Genomic DNA, 24,211 nt, shown 5'->3' with positions numbered 1-24,211 from the left:
ACAATTATTGAGAGGAAGTGGAGATACTGAAATAACTGAACATTCGATGTAGTGTCTGTACTATGCAAATTAAATACATTGGTTATGAGTGACAATATTTCCACGATCATGGCATATTATAAACCAGATATCATGGAAAAGGATAATTAAATTTTAAATTAAAGACTGGAAAATAGTTGGGGTGTGGGTTCGCATTGGAACAATTAGTGCCCAGTGCCCTATCGCAAACTTGACTATATCAAAGAGAAATTAAGTTAATGGTTAATGTCTCTGGAACTGGTATTGCTGAACAATACATCTCAGTACAAATTCCTCACATTTAGAATATCAGTCAAGCGCCATATTGAACCTGGAAGCTTTCATAGTAGCGCTCACACGCCCTCAACTGGATCTGCTCCTTCCTCTCCCACAGAACCCCCCGTTTCTCTCCGAACCCACCAACATCATCTGCGGAGTTCCACAAGGTTCCTCTCTGAGCCCTACCCTGTTCAACATCTACATGGCCCCCATCGCCACAATAGTCAGACAGCACGGATTCAGCATCGTGTCCTACGCTGACGACACCCAACTCATCCTCTCCCTCACCAGTAACCCAGAAGACACCCGACTCAGCTTTCAGGAAGAAATGAGAAAAGTGGCCAGCTGGATGAAGGACAGCTGCCTCAAACTCAACTTCAAAAAGACCGAGGTTCTCATTTTCGGACCCCTCCCCTCCGCATGGAGCAACTCATGGTGGCCTCTCGCCCTCGGCCCACCACCCACCCCTACGGACCACGCCCGGAACCTCGGCATAATCTTGGACTCCTCTCTCTCCATGAACCGCCAAATCAAAGCTATCTCATCCACCTGTTTCAACTGCCTCCGTATCCTGCGTAAGACGTTCAAGTGGATTCCCCCTGACTGCAGAAAGACCCTCACACACGCACTCATCACCAGCAGGCTCGACTACGCGAACACCCTCTACGCAGGAATCAACAAATCCCTACTTCGCAAACTCCAAACCATCCAAAACGCGTCCGCCAGGCTCATCTTAGGGATACCTCGCCGCAAACATATGACCCCTAACTTGCGAGAACTCCACTGGCTCCCCGTCGAGAAGAGAGTCACCTACAAGCTACTCACGCACGCCTACAAATCTCTCAATAACATCGGACCCAAGTACCTCAACAGCAGAATGAGCTTCCACGCACCCAATAGGAACCTCCGTTCAGCCGACCTCACCCTGGCAGAGATCTCCCGCGTCCGCCGAAGCAGATCTGGAGGGAGAGCATTCTCCTACACCGCAGCCACAGCATGGAACACTCTCCCAGTAGAAATAAGACACTCACCAGCACTCCTTCAGATGGGCTCTGAAGACCTGGCTCTTCAACTGACCGGAGCTGCCCTTGAGACCCTCACGGGTGAGTAGCGCGCTTTGCCAACCCCTGATTGATTGATTGACACACACATTTGTTCTGTCCCAGAGTGACGAAGAAGAGTCGCATATAAGCGCCACCCTTGTGCGCTGACGTCAGTTCCTTTCTTTCCCCACCTTTGAATGCAGATCCTGGGCTCTACTTTCTTTATCATCAGTTGACAAGTCTTTCAATCTGAATTCCAGTGTGGAAGAGAAGTTGTTTCCGTCCTGAAACTACAAGGTTGAACCTATTCTGTGATTTTTGTAAACAAATGTTGGTGATAGAACTGCACAACGTGTGCCCTCTGGTATTTGGGCTCAGGGCAAGAATACAAGTTTTGTGTGGAATGTGCTCTCATGCACAGGAAGGCGATTCGAGACTGTGACGCAAAGCTGTACATCGTTGAACATTGAAAGAAGCCGGGCAAGTCGTGCTCCTCCTCTGTGTCAATAGTGCAGACTCATTCCGGATCTCAGGGCTGACCCCTCGACTAGACCTGTTTGTGGTCGTGGTCATCCGGTAAAATAGAAGGCAGAAAAGCGGGACTCATCCCACCACTCTCTGTGTAAAGAGAAGTTGCAGGGGTGTCAAAGTTCCAGTGAATCTCTCTCCCGATTGAGGAGCCCATCCCACTTATTCTTTTTTTAAAAAAAAGTTTTTATTGAGATTTTAAACATTTCCATATACAGTATTACATTGATAGCAGGCTTTTGGCAAATCAAAAACTGTCATGAATAGCATCATAAACCAATAGAAATTTGGATTTGCTCACTGCACCCTCCTGCAGGTTAGGAGCCCATCCCACAGATGATCCTGATATGCTCCCAGTTTCCTGTGTCATCAGCAACTCTGCAGCAAGCTGAGACCTTAGGGAGGCCATGTTGCATATTTATGGCACTCTTTTGGCTCCCTCTGATTATGCTTTAGGCCCCTGAAGCTCCTCTGGGGCCTCCAGTCAGGGTATTGCCACCAGATCTGTCATTTGAGCCGCAAGTCCCCCTCTCAGGTTCCACACCAACTTGGGTGCCAACTTCCTTTCCGTCTCCACGATACACGCCGGTCACTTCTCTATCGACGCAAGATCTAACATCGCCAGAAGTGTCTGACGCCTAGCTAAATCTATATAAACACAAACTGAAGATGCACTTTTACTCCAGTCTAGGCCACCCAGTTTCCGTACAATCTGATTCATACAAAACGCTTACGCTACCATGGAGCCGCCCTCATTTGCTCCACCACCTTTTCCCTCCAACCATATTTTTCCACCGCTTAGAGATAATTTACCCCCACAATCTATATATGGATTTACATGAGGCAATGGGCTTGCCTTGATACTGCCTGATACAGGGCGGATTTCCGCCATTGGACCACCAACAGAAGAGAGAGCTTCCTTTGCCGTAGTTATCAGATGTGCTGCTGAGGTCCTGGATTTACAACTTCATTCTGAGGTTAAAACAGATGTGTTTACTGCAGTTTTTGAGACCTTACTAGTGTTCAATGGAGCTTTAACTGATAACCTTGCTCTTGCCCACCAGTAAATCGACAAGTGACCAGACTCCGCAGAGAAGCACCTGGCCATCCTTATTTTCTAACGCAGCATCCCACGCCTAAAAGTTGCTTCAGAAAGGTGAATCCTAATTCGTTCCTCAGAACCCCCCGCCCCCAGACAGGGAGTTGATAAGGATTGAGGTGTTTGGGTTATGCATGTTCTCTTCAGCCAGCCTAGCCTTGGGATCAGTCAGTGCCAGTTACCTATTAGGCTGTTTTACTCATGCCCTCTGAGACATGGCTAACGAGTTCTTTGCTGGCAACTATATGTTTTTTTTGGTCTGGCCTGGACACTACTGACGATTTGGGGCAAGCATTTGGTACTTGTGGGGTACTCTGGTGCCAGGCGTGGATGAGTTCCACAGGTTTTTCTGGAGATGTATGTGCAGGCATCCCTTATAGATATGCTTTTGTGATAGATCCCGCCTTTTGACAAAAAAGCTGATTCCACCTTGGATTGCATCTAAGAAAGCCAGGCCACGGCATGCTCTTTAGGCCTTTCAAAACTTTCCAGACAATTTCCTCATCAGTTTCGGTCCTTCTTGGGCTACTACAGAGGTTTGCACTCCTACCTTCTGCAGTCACCTCGGTCCTTTCGTGGCTGAGGATCCAGTAGACAACATTTGGTTCTCCAGGGGCACCAACCTTCCCAGCCCCCCTCCCCTGCGGCATTAGCCTCCAAGCCACCTTAGTTTGCCTTTAGCGGCACACAACCATTCTGTGGGATGAAGGATTTGCCATTTTCTCCCATGGTGGCAGTCCATCACATCCAACAGATAGGTCCTCCAGATTGTCCAGCAAGGCTATGCCCTGCTGTTTCTTTCGGACCCATCACAGCTTCTGCCTCATCAGAGCGCCTCTTAGAGGAGCACCTAATTTGTTTACTGCAAAAGATGCAAATTCCTGTCCAAAGGTACCATTGAGAAGGTGCTGGCCTTGGAAATAGGGACAGGATGCTGCTTACGCTATTTCTTTGTGTCGAAGAAGGATGAAGACCTTCGTCTTATTTAAGATCTTCGTCCTCCGAATGTCTTCCTATGGAAGTACAAATTCAAAAGTTCTGCCGGCCCTGATCTGGGCAACTGGATGGTAGCTTTGGATCTGCATTATCCAGGCTTTAATGTGTCAGTCATGGAATTCCACAGACGTTACCTTAGGTCCAAGGTTGGCCACAAACATTTTCAGTTTGCTATGCTCCCCTTTCGGAATTTCCAGCTTTTCTCTGTGTTTGCAAAATTGATGGCGGTGGTTGCCGCTCATCTGTGGAGGTTGGGGTTACTAGTTTTCCCCTACCTTGATGACTGGCTTTAAAGGCAGGCTTACCACAGTCAGTTGTACACCACCTCAGAAAAACAGCAAACCTCCTGATATCTATTCAAGGTGTCACCTGACTCAGTCACAGAGATTTCTTATTATATGAGCTGTTCTAGACACTGTGAAGTTCAGGAACTTTCCTCTGTTGCACCGAGTTCAGGACATTCAGCTATTATCCAGATATTTCAGCCTCAATCCTGGATCTTGTGATAGTAGCTCTGAAGATTCTTTGATTGTTGGCCCTAATGCTGCCTGCTTCTCCACTTTACCAGGTGGTATATGCAGGCTCTGCAGTCAGATGTGAAGTCTCAATGGGCCCAGCACCAAGGGAACCTGGCAGAGGTCATCGAAGTTTCTGAGGAGACTGCAGAAGATATGCAGTGGTGACTGCTCGACTACAACCTGATCAGTGGCAAATCCCTCTCCCTTTTCCACCTAGACCAGACAGTGATGAGGGATGTGTCACTGTTGGGTTGGGGAGGCCATCAAGGAGAGGTCGAGATCAGAAGGCTCTGGTCTCTGGTGGATACCTAGCTCCACATAAAACTGTTTGAGCTGCAGGCCTTCCACCTGACATTGAAGGCCTTCCTGCCGTCCATCAGGGAAAGTGCCTTCATACTTTGCACTGGAACAAGTTTGTCGCCTAGTGTGGAGAATACAGACCCTTTGCAAGCCAAACTGTAGGATGTTGAATTTTCTGTTTGGCCTTTGGCCCAGCAAGGTCTTGCAGTGCGTACTATTAAAGGTTATTTGTCTGCCCTTTTGTCCTTTGTGCATTTATCAGATCAACAGTCCTTATTTAAGACACCTGTTGTGAATATTTATTAAAGGATTGAAATGCAATTTCCCTCCCAAACCATTTGTAATACCACAGTGGGACCTCAGTTTTGGTCCTGATGTTCCTCATATGTAACCCGTTCAAACCAATACATAGCTGCTCGCTGCTTCTCCTGACTCTCAAAACGGTCTTCCACATTGTGATCGCATGTGTGAATTCCAGGCTCTCTTGTTGAATCTGTCCTACACTGCCGTTTTTGCAGAAACTAGTGTTGAGGACGAGGGCAGCCTTTTTTTTTTTTTTTGCTAAAAGCAGTGACTCGTGGGCAAGCTATCACCGTGCCACTGTTCTTTGCTCCTCCTCACCTCTCGAAAGAGGAGGAGAGACCCTATTGACTGAACCACAAAAAAGCCTTAAGGTTTTACATCGATCCTACCAATGACTATTGCATGAGCAGTCAGCTTTTTGTGGGGGTTTTGGGGCAAAGAAAGGAAAGGTTGTATAGAAAATAACTTGGTCAAGGTGAATAGTCCTCTGCGTTAATATCTGCCGAGCATTGGGCAAAAAACAGCCAGTTCCACCTGGGCTAATTTTGCCACCACTGCTTTGACACATGGAGTAGCTGTCCTATACATCTGTCATGCAGCAACGTGGGCATCAGTGCATACGTTCACTGAGCACTATGGCCTTGACAGCAAGGTCTGATGGTCGCTAGTTCAGTCTGCATGATTTATTTGGTCTGAAACCACTTCACACGCCTTCTACTTGGGAAGGGAGTGCTTTGGTATCTGTACTAAAGGTGAGCAATTTGAAGTTAGAAGTATCCATCAGAATAACAAGTCACTTGCCTTCAGTAGTTCTATTTCTGGTGGATACACCCTCTAACTGAAGGTTCCTCACTGTCCTCCCCATTCTATGGAGGAGTCTCTTTCCCCGTTTACAAATGTCGCAAATTATAGATCTACACACTGGTAGCTCCAATTATTTTGTTCTCCTAGGGCACAGTGAGAGTCAAAAAAAGAAACTTATGTCGACGTGCAGGGATGGCGCATATATGGGCTCTTCTCTGTCTCTTTTGAGGCAGAACGAAGTCAACGCAGAGCTGCACGGCACCAGCAAACAGCGTGTTTAAGCACTGCTATGATAACTTCCAGATCCAGTATGTCATCTGAGGAATATTATTAAAGTGAGGGATCTGCAGTTAGATGAAGTATCCAGCAGAAAGAGCGCTACTAAAGGTAAATAATATATTTATTACTACTTTGTTGGCAAATGAAATCTTATTCGACGTGTTGGAGAATATAATGTAATCTCTGTAGCAGGTTTTACAAAACATTAACCAATGGTGGTATAGACTTGAAAATAAGAAATAATGTACTGTAAAATTTAAATTCCCATTTTTAATTTAAGGCATTTCTTACAGGGCATTCATTATCCACCACAAAGAGCGTTACTGAAGGTAAATAACCTGTTTGATATTACTTTTTTGACCTATGTCATTTTATCCCATGTGATGTATAATTTGATCGCTGTAGAAACTCGAAAGTAAAAAATAACGTACAGTAAAATAAAATACCCAATGTCAATTAGGGCATAGCTTATAGGGCCTTTATTTCAAAGTACAGAAACAATAAAAAGCTACCCCTTTCCCAACATTTTACTGTAGACAATACTATTGTTAGCTAGGGATCATGCAACATATACTTCTACCTCGACCATCAAAATTATCATTACTTCACCATTTGAGATCAATTATTTAATTCTCAATCTTTCTCTTCATTCTGTCCCTTGAGACTAATAAAAAATGTTTAACAAGTGGCAGTCTACTTTGTTGTGCTCTTAGTTTTTCATATTTACTGCGTTCTTGATCTACTTTAGAGAGAAAAAAAAGTTCCCTGTTTTGTCCTCTTTAAACTAATCAAGAAAAAAACAACATGCGCTTTCTCGATGGTGTTATTTCACTTTAATAATGAGCGATTTTTATTGGAATGCAAGAATTTAACTTCAATCCTTTAGAAAACAATGCTGCGAGGGTCTGAATTTGTTGAACTTGAACATAAGTGAAGAATGTCGAGTTTCTGTAGTTTTGTTTTTATCTGGACTCGCTCCATTGTATGAGTCTTTGTGAAAAACACTGTGAGACAATCTTAAAAATATTCGTTACAAGTGTACACTCTTAACACTGAATGTATATTTGATAACCCTTTAAGTGACCTGTTTTCTTTATTTCAGCCTGCAAGATCTCGATTCCTGAACACCTCTTTTGTCAAAATCACTTTTGTATTTTTAAATGTCCTGTCCAGTTTGATATTATTTCTTGTGAACTAGTGTATATTTTATAATTTTGTGTGAACAAGATTGTCGGTTAAGAATGATAACTAATGAGTAACCTTGCTCTGTTCTAGGTTAATAAAATACCCTTTGAATTGGGAATGTAATGGTGGTAGTTTGTGTCATTAAAAGTGTATAATTAAACAGTAGTTGGTAAATGGGTACTCTTACAACAAGCATTCCTTCCACAACATACCATACTGGAGTTGTGCCAAAGACTGACCAATGAATGTACCAGGTTAGTAATACCAGTGATGCCTTTTGTGATTTTCATAGGTGCTCTAGGCCGTGTCCCCTAACCTTACAGAATGACTCCATGTAACTAAGGATACAATTAATTAGTCTTGGGCTCTTCTTTAATAACTTAAGATGCTAGCAGTTTTCATTCTCATCAACAAATCCAATTGAACTAAACAACCATATTGTGATGGTTTGTGAAAGGAAAACTACAGTGCTGGAGCACTGCTTCCATTTTGAGATGGGGCATGGTGCGGCCCAACATTTGCATTGCCCTGCGACAAGCCTCTTCCTTAGTAGTGGAAGGGATGCAGAAAACCTTCACTCTGCAGTGGACCTTCGCACTTCAAATTCCCATCCACCTGCCTTATGAGAACTGGATCATAATACCTTGCGAAAAGTAGCAAATGCTTTGATGGCGACCTTCATGGGACAACATGCCTACATCCTGCATTCTCAATGTGCATCTGTGCGATACTTGATCCTGAAAGAAACACAGGGGTCACATTGCAAGCTGTGTTAAAATGTTAGTGCAACATCACGGAGTTCGTATGGTGGGGCTTGCACCTCCTGATATCTGCAGCATAAGCTGGCAAATTTTGGCATCTTACTTTTGTCAGTCGATACTTTACAGGCGCAAAAACAATTGTAGAAGATATTGTGCATACCATAGCGAATCATGAGGGTAGATGCTCCTTGTCTGTGTGCTTCGCAATTGGTTGCAATGTTTACAGTGGCTTTTTAAAGGTAATTGTGCATCTCAAATCATATTTTTGCATTGTGATTTCAGATTGTGCGTTTGCAGATTCAGCTGTACTGGCTTTGTGAATGCAAAGTAGTCTATTCAGTTGCCCATGCAGTCAGTCCTCTAGAAACCTTAAATTGTAAGCCTCCTATTCAGTTTCTACATTAACCAAGACTGAATCTGTGATGCAGTGGTTACATATTGGGGCTGTTTTAGAAACCACTTTGTGTGGGTGGTGTATTTATGTAGCTTGCATATCTTTCTCTGGTGTCTTATCTCTTCAGCAATGTTATACCTTAGAAATGTACATTTAAGAAATGCCATTCTGCACATGTCTGACAAGAATAGGGTTTGTGTCATTGTTTTAGATTGCTGCAGGCTATTTGTACCTAGGCTGTCTGTTCATATATCTGCAGTAAGTTCTTTCAGCATTTAATCTAGGGTATGAGGTATCTCTTTGACCACTACTAATTTGCTACCTTCGTATGGAGAAATTGGTGGGCCCCAAGTTGGTGCATAATGTGTGGTAATGTACCAGTTATCCCTAGAAAGCTAGGCCTTAATGTACGTGGCGAGTGTAGATGCTGCTTAAAGTCAGATTGGATCAAATTACTTGTTAACTGTGAACATTTCATTGAGATGTATTTTAATGTTGAAGAGCATTTGGCCTATAAAACTGAGCCATGGACACATTTCAGTACTCTAATCCAGTGCAACAATGCAGCCCAGTTGGTCTTTGAAGGTAATCCTCAAGTTCACCATGGGTAGTAAGGAACCTAAAATGTATTCTTGAGTTCTAGCTTTGCAGTGGTCATCTGCAGTAGACAGAATGTCTGATTCCTGTGCTGAGGAGCATCTCACAGAGGCCAAAATAAAAATAGAAATGCCAGTGCAAAAGCTGTTTTCACATTACTACTGGTTACCTTCCATTCTGAAGAGTAAACTACCTTGCCTGAATCAGCAGATTGTTTCCTTGCTATTTATGAATCTTGGTAACAAATATTTTCTTAGTACTGTACTGTTTATACCACCTACTACTGACACAGATATGAAATAGATATCACACAGGATGCTATTGAGACTCTTTTGTGCACGACAAGTTTGAATCACACATCTTTAAGTTGCTCTGACATATTTTGCTCCCCTTAATCACTTCCACAGGTAGAGCACCCCTGCACCTTTGAGCCGCTGTTTCCACCCAGACTTTTGGCCCTCATCCGAATAGCAAACTTTGTTTAACCCTTTTTTTTTTTTAAACAAAGTTTTATATAGCGCAAACTTGACCCAAAGGTATCGGGTATCAGAGCGCTTTATATAGCACCAGTTGCGTTACATGAGGACACATTCATTTTTGTTAGACAACCTTTGCTCTTGATAGACAAATAAACAGATCTTTTTTGGCACAGCTGAGCTGATTTTATGACTTAGCATCACACTGACAAGCATTTCACAGATGTGCTCACAGAAACCACAAACTAGGCGATTTGTGGCAGATATCGCTTGGAAGCCAGGCACAGTTGGAAGTGCAAAGAGCTAAAAAAAAAAAGGGATTGTTCTGTTCCCCAGATTGAGGGACAGGGAGATGCTAAAAATTCTCCACCTACCCACAGTGGGATAGTATGTCTCACGTACAACCCTACCAAAAACAAAATAAGGGAAGACAAAAAATGTCTTAATACTGCCCTCATGCACTTTACAGTGTCATGCTTCATCATAGGGCCGCATCATACATCCAGGTGCAGACCAACACACTGGATGAAGCGCAAGTTTTTTTTAATGAAGAATAGTGGTGAGGGTAAAGTAAATGTGAAGAGACACAAAACAAAACGCAAAGGCGTAACACAACTAAAAGGAAAAACATATATTCCCCTTAGAGACGGGACCAAAAGAGTGCAGATACATATAGTTAAAACTACCTAGTGGTCAACACTCAATTTTTTATTTTTGTTAACCCCTGGTAGAATTAAAACTTAAGATCTGGGGTATTCAGGGAATGTAACGACCCCTCTATCCCCACTGCAAATACCAACATGTTTCTGACAGCTTTTTTTTGTGCCCAACCGGGTCGCTCTGGCTTTCATCAGGGTGTTGGTCCCTAGTTTATGGTCTTCACCCCTATTCGGGTGTTTTTACCTTTTTATTTAGTGCGTTAGACAATGTCCAATTGTCACAAACTCTGGAAATTTCCAAGAGGAATCATATTTCTAAAAAAAGGGAAAAGAAAAGAAAGAAGCAAATCCTATAATTATCATGCTAACCAACTCTTTTATATTCCTCTTTGTACATTTTAAGTTTTTTTATCTTCCTCCATTTGCCACTAAAACACAAGTATTTTCTCAGTTGGTGGCATGTCTCTCCAGGAGGGCAGAAAGCTGTCTTGTGGAAAAGGCTCCATGTGTACCTGGGATGGCACAGGAGATTTAAGGACAACAAGATGGCAGCTTTGTAAAAACTGAACTCTGCAACAAGTTACATTAATTTCGACTTGAGATGCAAGTCAGGCTTAATGCAATGAGTTGTTTGATACTTTGGAGGGTCCACTTTTGGAAATCAATTGCATATCTATTTTGAGTATGTGCCTATACTTTCTAGTGCTGAAGTTATGCTTTTAAGGGTGGTTATAATAGAATTGGATAGTATTTGTAGCTTACACTCAAAATACTCTCTAGTCTTCTCACCCTGGTCACCTGCCATCCCACCAGGGTAAATATTGCTGCCATGATGTATCCAAATGTCTTTCCATTACTGTAATTATTTACCTCTTAGTCTGTTACCCCATCACAAAATTCTGCATTGTGTTCTCTTGTACCGTCTCACATGGGGGTGGATCTCAGTGCATGGTACTCCTAGGGCAGAACCATTCCCAACGCCACGTCTTCCGTGGCATTGTAGACGTTTGAGTAACTCCTATTGGACAGGAAGAAAAACCCTGGATCAGCATACAATAGCCCACATAAATAGTTCACTGCGTTGTACCTGGTATTTACTATTATATTCTGCTTTGTATAATTTACTGTTAAGTTGGACTGTTTATGTATTTTCCCTGAACATTTGTAGATTAGGCGAATTGCATTCATTATTACAATATCACAGCAAGTAACTGAATAACCAGCTTTTTTGGTAACTCTTATTTGTTCTGTATACAACCCTGTCAAAGTCACATTCTCTTCATCAAAGTGTATGGAATCACAATACATATTACTATCACAAGCAGGGTATCCTCGTCCCTGATGTATGTCTTTCTATAGACAAGTTTGGCGGCTTTGTTTTTGTGTAATTAACTATGGACGTTTAATAGGCAGTCCACGAGGAATTAGTTGAATGTATTTGGTAGCAGGCTGTTCCTTTCCAGAAGAATCGTTCATGTGCCAGTTGGAAAGTGTTTGTTTCTGTATATTTTTAAAGCAACAAAGGTCCCATTCAATTAGGATAGGTATAGTATCACAATTTTTACAATCAAAAAACTGGAATTATCCATGTACTAGATAAATAAATGCAATTTAATAACAATAGAGAAGTGAGCAAAGCGTGAGTAGGTATAAAGGAAATCAGGCGATTTCCATACCACAGGCAAGAGACTTAAAAAGTGACTTTTCAGTGTGTGCAAAATTGAAAATATAGAAAGTCACAATCAGTTTAACATCTCATACTCTATTATAGAATACAGAGTATAATTTAGAGTTTAGAGACGTGAGTCGACGACATTTCGATCCCCATGAAAGTGGTTGGGATCTCTTCAGGACTAAACGATGAAGCGAATGTCTGGGAAGTTTGCTAGGCGCAGGTTCAAGGAGGAGCAGCCAGCGGCATGGGAGGCAGCGATGCAGTCCTAAATCCTGAGACGGTGGGGGGTCATTGGTACACTAGTACGGCGGAGACGATGCATGGTCCATAACCACGGAGCGGGGGAGAGAAAGGGGATGGGTCCGGTGTTGGCGTAGACGGCGCCTCAGGTCGGGTAATGGAAAGGTCCCAGCCGGAACCAGGGAAGAGCAGCGTCCTCAGGAATGGAGAGCCGGCATCTGAAAATTGCGAGGCAATGGAGCAGTCAGATAATGTCCGCAGAGTCACGGCAATTACGGGATCCGCTTGTCCTAGTGCGGAAATTAATTGAATCAGTATATGGCAAATATGCAAGAACATCATGGCAAGCAGGACTATTTATGCAATATTGGTAGGTATCATTGTGATCGTCACAATCGGCAGGCCGTGAAATTAATTGAATCAGTATATGGCAAAATATGCAAGAACATCATGGCAAGCAGGACTATTTATGCAATATTGGTAGGTATCATTGTGATCGTCACAATCGGCAGGCCGTGAGAGGTTCAAGCACTACGTGGCTCTAAACCTAGTAAAATGTTACCGTCTGTTGGGTTCAGAAGATGAACTTACCACGAATAATTAACTCCTAGACAATCTTCACACTTGCACTTAATACCAATAACATCTTTTAGTTGTTCTTCCTCCTCTGATAGTAAATACACAATTTTATTTAGTTTGTGGTCACCTGGACGCAGACAGTGGAACTGTACACCAGTGTGACCATGCCAGATGGTATCCTGTTGGAGGAAGACTGTTATTCTTTCAATCTCGGCCTCTGTCATCTCGTGCCAGGCTTGGCCTGAGTTTGTAGCAGGATTGAATGTTCTGAATGGGCTGTGGAATTCCACTTGTCTACTACCGTTGTCACTGGAGCATGGCTGTGTCACGTGAGGTGGTACTCTTTTCACATGTGTTGGTTGGATCCAATTTTTGTAACCAATTCACTTTACCCCTGTAGTTATCGCCAACATAATTTGGACTTTAGCCTTTCCAGCGCTGTTGTAAACAGTTGTTCCGCTAAATGGTTTTTTTTTGGTGGGGTACCCGTCAATCCATTTGCTAAATAAGCAGACTACGGTGAGGATGTACCAATATCTGTTGGACCGGGGGATCAATATTTGTTGGACGGTGGGGATCTCCACAGAGTCAATCTGGAGATGTTCGAATGTGCACAAGTCATACAGTTCTTGCGTACCTGTTCAACCATCTTGCTTATTTTACTGTGCTCCCAATGCTTGCTCAAAGTGTCTACTATCTCATCACAGACCACATGAGCTCAGCTAAGTGTCATCAAAACCATGGAGTACAGTTCCGCATCCGGGAGCATGAATCGTGTGCCATGACCATTTTTCCAACAGCCATTCACTAGAGTACCACTCTTGTACCATTTAGCCAACTCCTCTGCCGCCAGTTGTTGGTTCCTCAATGCCTTTTTCAGTAATTTCTAGTACCTTAGTTTCCAGGCCCTTTAGTACTTAAGTCAAGGCAAATTGCTCTTGGGCAGTCTCTTTAGCAGTCATATTAGCAAATGCATTCCCCTCTCCCACATTATCAGATATTTTCTTATGAGCACAGCATTTTATTATTGCCAACTTCTTTGGTAATGAAAGCTCATTTAACGAATGCATTATTTGTTTCTCATGTTGTATCTTTGTTCCGTGAGATGTGAGGAAACCTCTCTCAGCCCACCGTCCACCAAAATTGTGGGCTACTCCAAATGTGTATTGGCTATCTTTGTAGATGTTTACCGTCAAACCAGTACTGAATATGCAAGAATTGGCCATGATTATCAAATCTGCCACTTAGGCAGACATTTGTGTCAATTTACATGTCTCCACTACAGTCTGTAGAGTCGTGACCGCATAGGCAGCTTTTTAGGAACCATTTTTTATTTGAAACACAATCCATCCGCCCACAGAGCCCCATCACTTTTTGTCATGTGGGTGTCCTGCATATCTATATGGAACTTGGTCTGTTCTTCTGTTGTCAATATGCAATAATGTATGGGTGTGGTATTCTCTTTTTGTTCGGTGGGCAAGAGTGTGGCTGAATTGAGGGTGGTGCATCTATGTATAATGACGTGTGGACTAAAAAGGCATAACTCAGTGTGGTAATCGTACATTTTTCAAATGTGCTGTCTGTGTTTTGTTTAACAAGGCATCTACAAAGGTTGGAATATACAGGTGTGTTGCTTGGTCAAGAATTGGAGGTTCAGCTTGTTGCAGGATAGCTACAGAAGCTGCCACTTAACTCAGATAGTTTGAGAGCCCCCTGGCCACTGTATCGAAAGCTAATGAAAAATAGGTGCACAAAAATTTCCTATCACCTTGATATTGAGTAAATACTCCTAGTGCACAGCCGTTACGTTTATGTACAAACAAGTGAAAATCTTTAGGACAATCCGGAACATCCAAGCCTGGTGCTCTTCAAAGAGCTTGTTTAATGTATACAAAACTATTGTGACAGTCAACAGTCCATGGGAATGGATTTGGAGAATTTCTTAAGTTGTCCGTTTTAATAGAGGTTGGGAAAGTTGGGTATCCATTGTCTACAATAGCCTGCCATTCCCAAGAAAGATTTTACTTCTTGTTGTGTAGTGGGTGGTACCAGATCTAGTATTAGTTTGATACGTTTAGGATCCAGTCTCCTTTTCTCCTTCTAAATAGGCAAGCTCCTGTTGAGCAAATTGTAGTTTGAAGCGTGATACCTTATGACCATTGCCTGCCAAAAAATTCAGTAATGCAACGATATCCTTTTGGTAAACTGTTTCATCTGAACTTGCAATTAAAATATCATCAATGTATTGTATTAATACCGACTGTGGGGACAGTTGGAAATTATTTTTTAATGCTTGAATGTAAATAGAAGGGCTCCTAGTAAACCCTTGTGGAATTCTTTAAAGGAATAGTGTCTCTTGCAGAAATGGAAACTAAACAAATATTGAGTGTGTTCATGCAGGGGAATGGAGAAGAAGGCATTCTTTAAATCTATAATAAAAAAAATGGGTAGTGCAGGATGGGAACACTAGATAGGAACACAAGAAATATTTGGAACTACTGGGAATTGAAGTTGTACTCTCTTATTGATCTCGCGAAGGTCAACCACAAAGTGCCATTTATCTTTAGAAGATTCCTCCCCATTTTTTAACAGATGAAGTATAGGTCTATTACATGGGGACCCCGATGTCGCTTTTATCACTCCCATTTTAAGTAAATATGTAATAATCTGTTGTAATCCTTCTTCACCTTCCTTTGATAGCCTATACTGTGGTATTCTGGGTAAAACATCACCTTGTTTGACAGTGATGATGACAAGAGGGATATCCATGTAACCCACATCATCAGTATCCTTCGCCCATACATTTTCATTTACTGCATTAGTGAGCCAATTGGAGATAGCAGTGGAACTACTGACAAATGATCTAGTCAGAAATGGGGTATCATCAGAACATTTAAAAAATACACCATCAGGAGTACATCTAATGGTAGCATGTAACTTTTGATCCCTAACAAATTTAGAGTACACTTATCTGTTAATACAAATACATTTTTATTTCTAATTGGTCCAATGGGGTATGTTAATGGGGCATAAATGGGTCTTTTAACTGGTACATTAGTAAATCCCACAGATGTGTTTTATTTACCTGATGGGGTGTTTGTGGGACTAATCGTTTCGAAATGGAGCAATTGGTGGCCCCAGGTTTCAACAAAAATGAGACCTCTCTCAGTTCTTCTGGCTTGACATAGGGGCCTTTAGAGTTCGTAGGAATAGCCACCATTTCGCCATCTTCTCTTGGGCCTCCCTATTCTACAAAATCATAGGAAGGGGAACAGTAACCGTCTGTATTTGATCAAAGTAGTTAGTAGAATCAGAACAGTCATTGGAAAAATCAGCCTTTTGATACTGCTGGTAAGGGCGAGACTGTTAGTGTTGTTGACTGCTTTTTGAGCCCTATTCTGGGATCGTACTCTAGGGACTGATCGCCCTCTGTTATTGGACTGTAGATATGGACATTCACTAACCCAGTGGTCTTGCTCCTTACCGTTGTGTCATCCATTAGCTATTTGGCCTCCTTGTGGTGACCAGGAGGGGCTGAATAAGCCCTACCACATCCTCTAAAGTTTCTCTGTGCGCCCCTCATACCTCTGCCCCTTTGTAATTGTTGTAACAATACCTTACTTTTCAGATCTTTCATTTTCTTATCCTTATGTACCTCTTCCTGGAAGTGTTTTTCTTCAGAGTACTGTGCTATGGCCAAAACTTCCATCAATGGTTTAACTGACAACGTATGTTCATATATATGGATATGTTTTTGTATGTTTTCCCGTAATCCATTCACAAAGATGTTTACTAGTGCGTGGTCTGTTCCTAGTTGCAAAGTATCTATAACACTAAAGGCAGCAAAGATAGGTTGCAACCTGTAAAAATATGCTGAAACTGCTTGTCTTTATTTTGTTTGAAACTGTTTAGTTTCTGCCGTTTTATTCTCTGCCTTGGTATTATTTGTTAGAGATGCTGTACTAATCTTTCAGGTAATTCTGCTATTTCATCTGTCACCTTTCCTTTGTCTTTTATCCTAAAATTTCACACCACTTCTAATTCTGTCCAGGTTATTCCTGGGTCCTCAGTGTCATGTCTGAATTTCCTCCATATGTCAGGTGGCAATATACAGGGAAACCTCTGTTCATCCCCTCTAGTGTCAATTGACCTATTCGTAATACCTTCTCCGTTTTAGTATACCATTCTTCGGCATATTGCCTAATATCAGTATAGTCTTTAGAAAAGGATATTAACTCTGCTTTTGTCCATGGGATATGGATAGAGGGGTTTGTCCACACCAAATCCAGGCTTCTCCCATTGTGGTGCAGTATATGTTGGCTCATTGGCAGGTATAGATTGAGAGTTTTCCCCAAATGTTTGTCTTGTGTCAGACTTTGTTTTGTTTATTGTTAATTTTGCGAGAACAAAATCGAGGTTTAAGAAACCAGCCCTTTAAGGTACATAAAACCATAATTTTATGACTATGGTATTATCTCTGTTCCCTTATGGTAGGTATGTATGTCTTTATTATCGGAAGGTAGACAAAGGAAATATGTCAGTGGTTGAATTCTATCAATCGTGTGGTCCAAATGTGTCATACTAAATAATTGTATTTTATCATTTTCTGCAGGCGTCAATGTTCTACTCATTGTCCCCATGTCGCCTATTACATTGAAAATCTTATCTGGTGGCTCGGTATATTTCGTGGCTGTATATGGGGTGCTCATTTATCTATACTACCCTTTTCTAGTCTATTACCTTATCTTTATCCATCATAGGGGCAGATGGGATCATGGTTTGTAAAGGAAACATCCCTTCTTGTTTCAAATTAACTCTTGACATACATTCAAGTAGTTGTTTTCTTTTATTTTCATTATAAGCCCTTTTGTTTTTTCTGTCTTTACTCTCTCCCTAATTTCTCTCTGCCTTGCATATTTTCCCCATTTATTCCAAACATTACATTGCAATAATCAAATTTTCTTTGAATCAAAAGTCCCATCCACAGGAACCTGTGTGGTCGGGTCAATTTTTGTATATTCATTTCATTGATATAAAAACAATAATACCTCCATATCACATTTAGTCATCATCTCCCATGCAGGCATACCGTCCCTCAGGCAAGTTTGCACCTCATTTATGCATTTAGATGCACAGTTACCTATTATGACACACTTTCAAAATATCACTGCAATAGAAAATGTCCTGTTACATCAATGGTACTACTAATGAATTTTCGAGCCAGTGAGATACAACTATCTATTTCGTTTCATTCTAAAGACAGTATTTATGACGATCATTCATCATCAGCATTGACCATCACACATCTTACCAGATCTCTACGACTGCGTCTCAGGTTCTAAGAATCCAGCCAGGTCAACAACGTGCCTCAGGGCACCAGTGATCTCTTCAGACTGCGACCATGGGAAACCCAATACCCTCTGTGGTTATGTACTTTGAAGTAAGACAGGTCTTCAACCTGGTCCCAGGACCGCAGTACTCCGCCCATCTGGAATGGCCTGGTGGATCCCGGACGAGCTCCCAGTTTGTGAAAGCATAAATTCTGGCACTGTCAATCAGGAGTCCAATAATCAGGCACAGTCATTGGAACTGAGAATATGCGAAGCCAGCTGCTTCATAGCACAATCTACTGGGTGTATCCAACACACACACATTTATAGGAAGCGGTTCTCATTACAGAATACTGGGCAAGCACATGCAAGTAGTAAAACCGCAATAAAACTAAAAATAAACTGACGGTTGACGTTTATGCAAATAGGCAAGATAAGATAAGCGTACACTTTCAGTAACCTTTGTGCCTGTTATCAAGACATCTGCCGTAAATGTTCCTATCTTGTGATCCGTTTTTCCTCACCTCAAGGATCAAACATCTGTGTACAGAACTCCTGAACTTAATGCATGCAAGGAAAGCAGAATTGGAAACGAGCATATCTTCAAGAAAAAATAAAATGGTAGTTACACATACAAAATGGAAGAACAATTGTTCAGCTTCTAAGTTAGCACATTCTGCGTCACACCTCTTAGTGTGCTGACTGGTATTGTTCAACCTGCCACCACCGACATGTTTCTGACCCTTGTAGGTGAGAGCCCATGCTCTCTGAGGCAAGAAACAATGCTTGCTCTGGGGGATGGTGTTCCCACCTCCTCCAGGATGGCTAGTGAATTAGCATATCAAAGCCAGGGGCTTCAAAGCCCCTGCCACCTCTGATATGCAACCCCGGCTTCCCCCAGACCAGGTAGATGCCATGCCCTGAGACCCATTTAGCGCCAGGACAGGTTGGAAATTAGCTATGCAAGTAGGCATGTTGCACTACCAGGCTAGTCACACCCCTAAAGTGGACTGCCTGATGTGCTCCGCGAAAGTAGGGTCCCACCATCTTGATTTTGGTGGAAGTAGGAACTCTGGGACAGGCTTATGCCCATGCCCCACAGGAAGTGGTCATAAACTGGCTGTAGTGACCCCAAGGATAAGTAGCCCATTGGCCACTACCCTTCACTCCCCCGTACAACCCCAAAATTCAGTATTTATGTGTGTCCCTCACACCAAGAAGTCAGATTCATCTGACTCAAGAAGAAGGACAAAGAAGAGCCAAAGGACACAAGTACTGCCAGGACCACCATGAGCCACCCTGCACCAATACCTGAGGTACTGGAGCCTGTTGCAAGCTCAAAGGCTTATTTGCGTTAAGTCGAGCACCACCGCCAACAAAACTGACCTGCACATCGAGGGGCTTCCTCTGAGGCCAGCTTCCCTGCCAGAAGTCGCCTTGCTGTGTTTCTTCTCCCACTTCTGCAGGTGCATGAAGAACAGTAAAACCCTCAAACTAGACAATCTGCCAGACAAAACACCTCTTCACCTGAGCCCCACAGCCCGAGTCTGAGCCGACAGACCGTGACCCTCTGTCCCTGAGACCCTCAAGAGCAGAACCCCCTTTGGGCTCTGCAGAACTGGTCTCCCATTTCCCCATTGCAGTCTCTTTCCTACAGGTACTTTTCCTATTAACTACAGCGAGCTTGTAGCATCTGAGGCTACCACCACTGAAAACAACTCTGCACCTCGATACCCCACGACAGGTAAAACTGAACTCTTGGTGCTTTCCTGGACCTTGGTCCTTATTCACCGCAAATCCAGAAGATCAGTCCTGTAAGTCGTTTACAAGTGATGCTATGCAGTGAATGTTGCTCCCAGAGGATAACATTACTGTGTTCGAGGCTCATGCCACAAATCTGACAGCTGTCATTTTCTACTGTTTTAGTCATATGTAAAATTTGATAACTTCTAAATAACTTACACCTATTATGAAGTTCTTGGTGTTAAAATTTTTATAACAATACCTGTTATTTTTCTAAATTGGTCTTGAGTTTCTTCTTGAGTGTGTGTCTTCTTTGATTCTGTACAACAAATGCCTAACACTACCCTCTAATAAACCTAAACTGCTTGCCCACACAACCACCAAAGAGAGCATTTGGGATTAATAATGTAAGCCCAGTAAGCCAATAATTGTCATCTGGACTTTCTACATAGTGTACCTCATTTTGGTACACTACATAAAAAGCCAGCTTCCTACAAGTGCATGGTCCAGATAACTTTTCTGGGCTGCTTTCTGGAGGTCAAGTTAGTCAGTATTGCCACTATGGCACCATAACTCTTTACAAATCTCCTGTAGTATCCAGCTATTCCTAAGAAGGCTCTGGCATGTGTCTGGGTCTTAAGGAGGCTCCCAAGCCAGAATGACCTGGATTTTGGGTTGGCGTAGCTGTACACGGCCTCCACCGACTTGGTGGCCCAGGTACATAACAGAGCCTTGCCCTATCTAGCACTTACGTGCCATGATAGTCAGGCCTGCCTGCTGCAAGGTCTGAAGCACTTCCCTGAGGTGGGCTGGGTGATCTTCTCAAGTGGAGCTAAATACTGGTATATCATCAAGATAAGTGTTGAAGATAGAAATTTCACAGGAGGCCAAGTTGTGGTTCCAGGAAGTAACTTTATTCAGGTTGTAGCTACAGAAGCTTTAGGTATAGCCAAGATGGTAAGTAGGCCTGTATGTACGCCCCACCCACCAGGAGCAGCCTCCTAGCTGCTAAGCCTGCTGAGACCAACTGACTCACATCAGGCACCCAACATTCCATGACTTAATGAAAAATTTCCTAGCTAACGTAACGGAAAGTTTCAATTCTATTAAGGACTCAGAGGCGAGGATTATGCCTTCTATTCCTCACTTTATTACACAGCAGCCAATAGTGAAACAAAAGACTACATTTCCCATCAAACCCTGGGGAAACTGTAGTCAAACAAAGTAACCAATAGGCATTGTCCATAGTCCACCAATAGGGGTCCTCCAGCACCCAGATAGTCTGCCCTCACTGGTCCTTCCTCCTCTTTCTGAGCGCAAAGTCATCCAGCCGAACTCCTCAGCCATCCTGTTTGTTGGAGTCAGACCCTATGGAGGTAAAAGGAACCATCAATCCAAGAAGAGAAACAGATGTCAGCAGAATGCAACGTGTGATACTGCAGAGAACAAAGCAGACAATTAAGCAAACCCCAAAATGTGTTACTTACTGAAATACGGGGCGGGAATCCTGACATGATCCCTAGGGCGGGATAATCCTCGCCTCCGAGTCCTTAATAGAATTGAAACTTTCCGTTCCGTTAGCGAGGAAATTTTTCATTCTATGTCAGGACTGGAGGCGAGGATTATGCTAGTTCAAAGCCTGCTCACCACGAGGTGAGCCATATCTAGCACAGGGTTGAAGTAAAACCTCTTAAAGATTGAGTCTGAAGACCAGTCCGCTGCGTTGAGGATATCCTCCAAACGGGCACCCAGACCGAAAGCTTTGGAAGCCATAGCCCCTCTAACCGAGTGGGCGCCAAACTCCCTAAGGTTGATTCCTGCTTCCTGCATAACCCACCAAACCCATCGCAATGGTGGGGGAAGAAACCGCCTGAAAAGGCCTGCGGAGAGAAATGAGGAGCTGACGCTCCCCCGGAGGACGAAACTCCTCTGTCATCTCCTCGTAAGCTTTCAAGCAACGGACCACGCACAGCTTGGGGCAATCCGGGAATTCCGGGTAAGAAATCACCCTTGTGTGACACTTTGTCCTTCTCGAGAGAGTGAAGGTCACCCCCGAAGGAGTGAACATCCTAGAAGAAATATCCAATGCTCTCACATCGGAAACCCGTCTGCAAGACACCAAGACACCAGACAGAGTAACATAGCCAACTTGGCTGAGAGCTCCTTCCTGGACAGAAACCTGTTGGGCTGCCAGGAAAGGAACAAATTGAGGACCTGATTGACGTCCCATAAGGCCGAGTAACGGGGTTCCGGAGGTAACGAAAGCCGAATGCCCCTGAGGAGTCTACAGACTAGGGGGTGCTCGCCAACCGGAGAATTGTTCACAGGCACATGACCAGCCGAGATAGCAGAACGAAAGGTGTTAACTGATCGGTAAGCAAGACCCTCAGATGCTAAATGGGCCAAAAAATTCAGGATTTGAACTAAATCCGTGTCCACGGGATTGCAACCCCTTCACAGACACCAACGGGACCATCTGCCCGAAGCGGATTTATAACTCTTGAGAGTACTGTTTGCCCATGCTTTAGCCATGAGGTCCCCAGCTGCTGCCGAAAGTCCCGGGACTTCCCATCGTCTCCGGTAATCCTCCACACAACAAGTCGTAATGAGTTCAGCAGAACCAGAGGATGGGGGACCCCGTCGGGACTGAGGAGAAGATGAAGGAACAGGGGGAGTAGGATTGGAGAATCCCAGGAAAGTTCCAGAAGAACTGGAAACCAAACTTGAGATCTCCACAAAGGAGAGAAGACTACCAGCTCTGCTCCATGGCGCCGGACCTGAGCCGTTACCCCGAGCCAGCATCGCAAAGGGGGAAACGCGTACCCGGTTTCCAGGCTCCAATCCTGGAGAAAGGCGTCCGTCGACACCGCTAGAGGGTCTGGCCTCCAACTGAAGTAACGAGGCAACTGATGGTCGAGCCTCGAGGCAAAAAGGTTGATCGAGAGCGGACCCCAAAGTTCGTTCAATCGGCGAAACACTCCGGAGTCTAGCTTCCAAAGGCTGGAATCCTTGAAATTCCGGGACTGAAAGTCCGCCACCAAATTCTCCCGACCTGGAAGATACTCCGCTGTCACCGAGACATGATGCTCCAGGCAGTACTGCCAAAAGCTGGCTGCCAAGTCGGAGAGGGCCTTGGATCTGGTACCTCCCAGATGATTGATATAGGGGACTGCTGAGATATTGTCCATTTTGAGAAGGACAGAAGACTGAATGCGATCCCTGGTCCAACAACGAACGGCGAAGGAGCCCGCTAGGAGCTCCAAGCAGTTGATGTGTAAACTGCGTTCTTCTTGAGACTACAAACCTCCTGTAGAAATGTCGCCGCACCTGGCACCCCAGCCCTGCTTGCTCGCGTCTGATTCGATAACTAAGTCTGGAGCGGAACCAAAAATGGCGCGTCCGTTCCAAGCCTCCATGTGTTGCAACCACCAATGAATCTCGTCCCTGGTTTCCCCTGACAAGACAGCTTTGTGTGAGTAAGGGATCCCTCTGCGGAGGTAAGACGCCTTGAGGCGTTGGAGCGCGCGGTAATGCAGGGGCCCCGGGAAGATCGCCTGTATAGAGGCGGAAAGCAAGCCCACCACTCGGACTAGGTCCCGAAGGGACACCTGAGCTCTGGCAAGGGTACGACACAGCTCGTGATGGATCTTCGCAATTTTCCGAGTGGGAAGGCTGAGAGAAGAAGACTTTGAGTCGATCACGAACCCGAGAAACGTCAGAGACTGTGAAGGAGAAAGCATGGACTTTGTCTCGTTGATTACAAACCCCAATCATTGCAAGAGATTTACCGCTACCTGAAGATGTCGAAGAAGGCGACGTGGGCAGGCGTCCATGATCAGGATGTCGTCGAGGTAGACAATCATTCGAATACCCCGAGCTCTTAACCACTCCACCACAGGGTGGAGGACCTTGGTAAAGCACCAAGGGGCCGATGAGAGGCCGAACGGTAGGGAGGCGAACTCGAAAACCTGATCGCGCCAAAGGAACTGCAGGAAACGGCGATGGGGGGGAAAGATCGGGATCACCAGATAGGCGTCCTTCAAGTCGAGGCGGACCATCCAATCGTTTGGGAGCAGCATATCGTGAAGAAGATGGATACCCTCCATCTTGAAGTGGCGGTATACTAGCCACTCATTGAAACTGCTCAGATTGATTACCGGGCGCTTGCCGCCATCTGTTTTGTCGACAAGAAAAATATTGCTTAAGAAACCCTGCGGGTGAAGATCTGCGGGAACGATCGCCCCTTTGGATAGAAGAGAGGAAACTTCCTCATCTACCAGAGCGGAGTCGTGGTGGGAGAACTGAAGGGGACGCGGCTTGGTGCGTTGGACAGGAGTCCCCTGATACTCTATGTGAAAACCCTAAATGGTTTGAAGAACCCATGGATCCCCCGTGACAGAAGTCC

The 24,211-nt window shown here is 43.9% G+C and overlaps 1 protein-coding gene and 1 long non-coding RNA gene across 3 annotated transcripts in view; one reads left to right on the top strand and one right to left on the bottom strand.

The window, feature by feature from the left end:
• The window catches only part of LOC146865885 (uncharacterized), a 455,435-nt gene extending 447,965 nt beyond the window's left edge, over window positions 1–7,470 (top strand). The window contains exons 11-12 of one of the 2 annotated variants that reach the window (XM_085632795.1): window positions 6,461–6,496; window positions 7,270–7,470. The gene's annotated coding sequence lies outside the window, so the exon portion shown is untranslated. The remainder of the gene's footprint in view (window positions 1–6,460; window positions 6,497–7,269) is intronic. The other variant, XM_085632802.1, reaches the window with a different exon arrangement.
• Window positions 6,978–18,377, bottom strand: LOC146865884 (uncharacterized). Its single transcript, XR_014970351.1, has 2 exons — window positions 18,045–18,377; window positions 6,978–12,444 (listed from the first exon to the last, which is right to left on the bottom strand). It is a non-coding gene; the product is annotated as an uncharacterized LOC146865884 (long non-coding RNA).
• Between the last annotated feature and the right edge of the window lie 5,834 nt (window positions 18,378–24,211).

This window comes from Triturus cristatus, chromosome 2_1, assembly GCF_964204655.1.
Source record: "Triturus cristatus chromosome 2_1, aTriCri1.1, whole genome shotgun sequence".
Taxonomy (NCBI): domain Eukaryota; kingdom Metazoa; phylum Chordata; class Amphibia; order Caudata; family Salamandridae; genus Triturus; species Triturus cristatus.
Note: the sequence above shows the minus strand (reverse complement) of the source record. Positions and strands in the feature narration are given on the sequence as shown.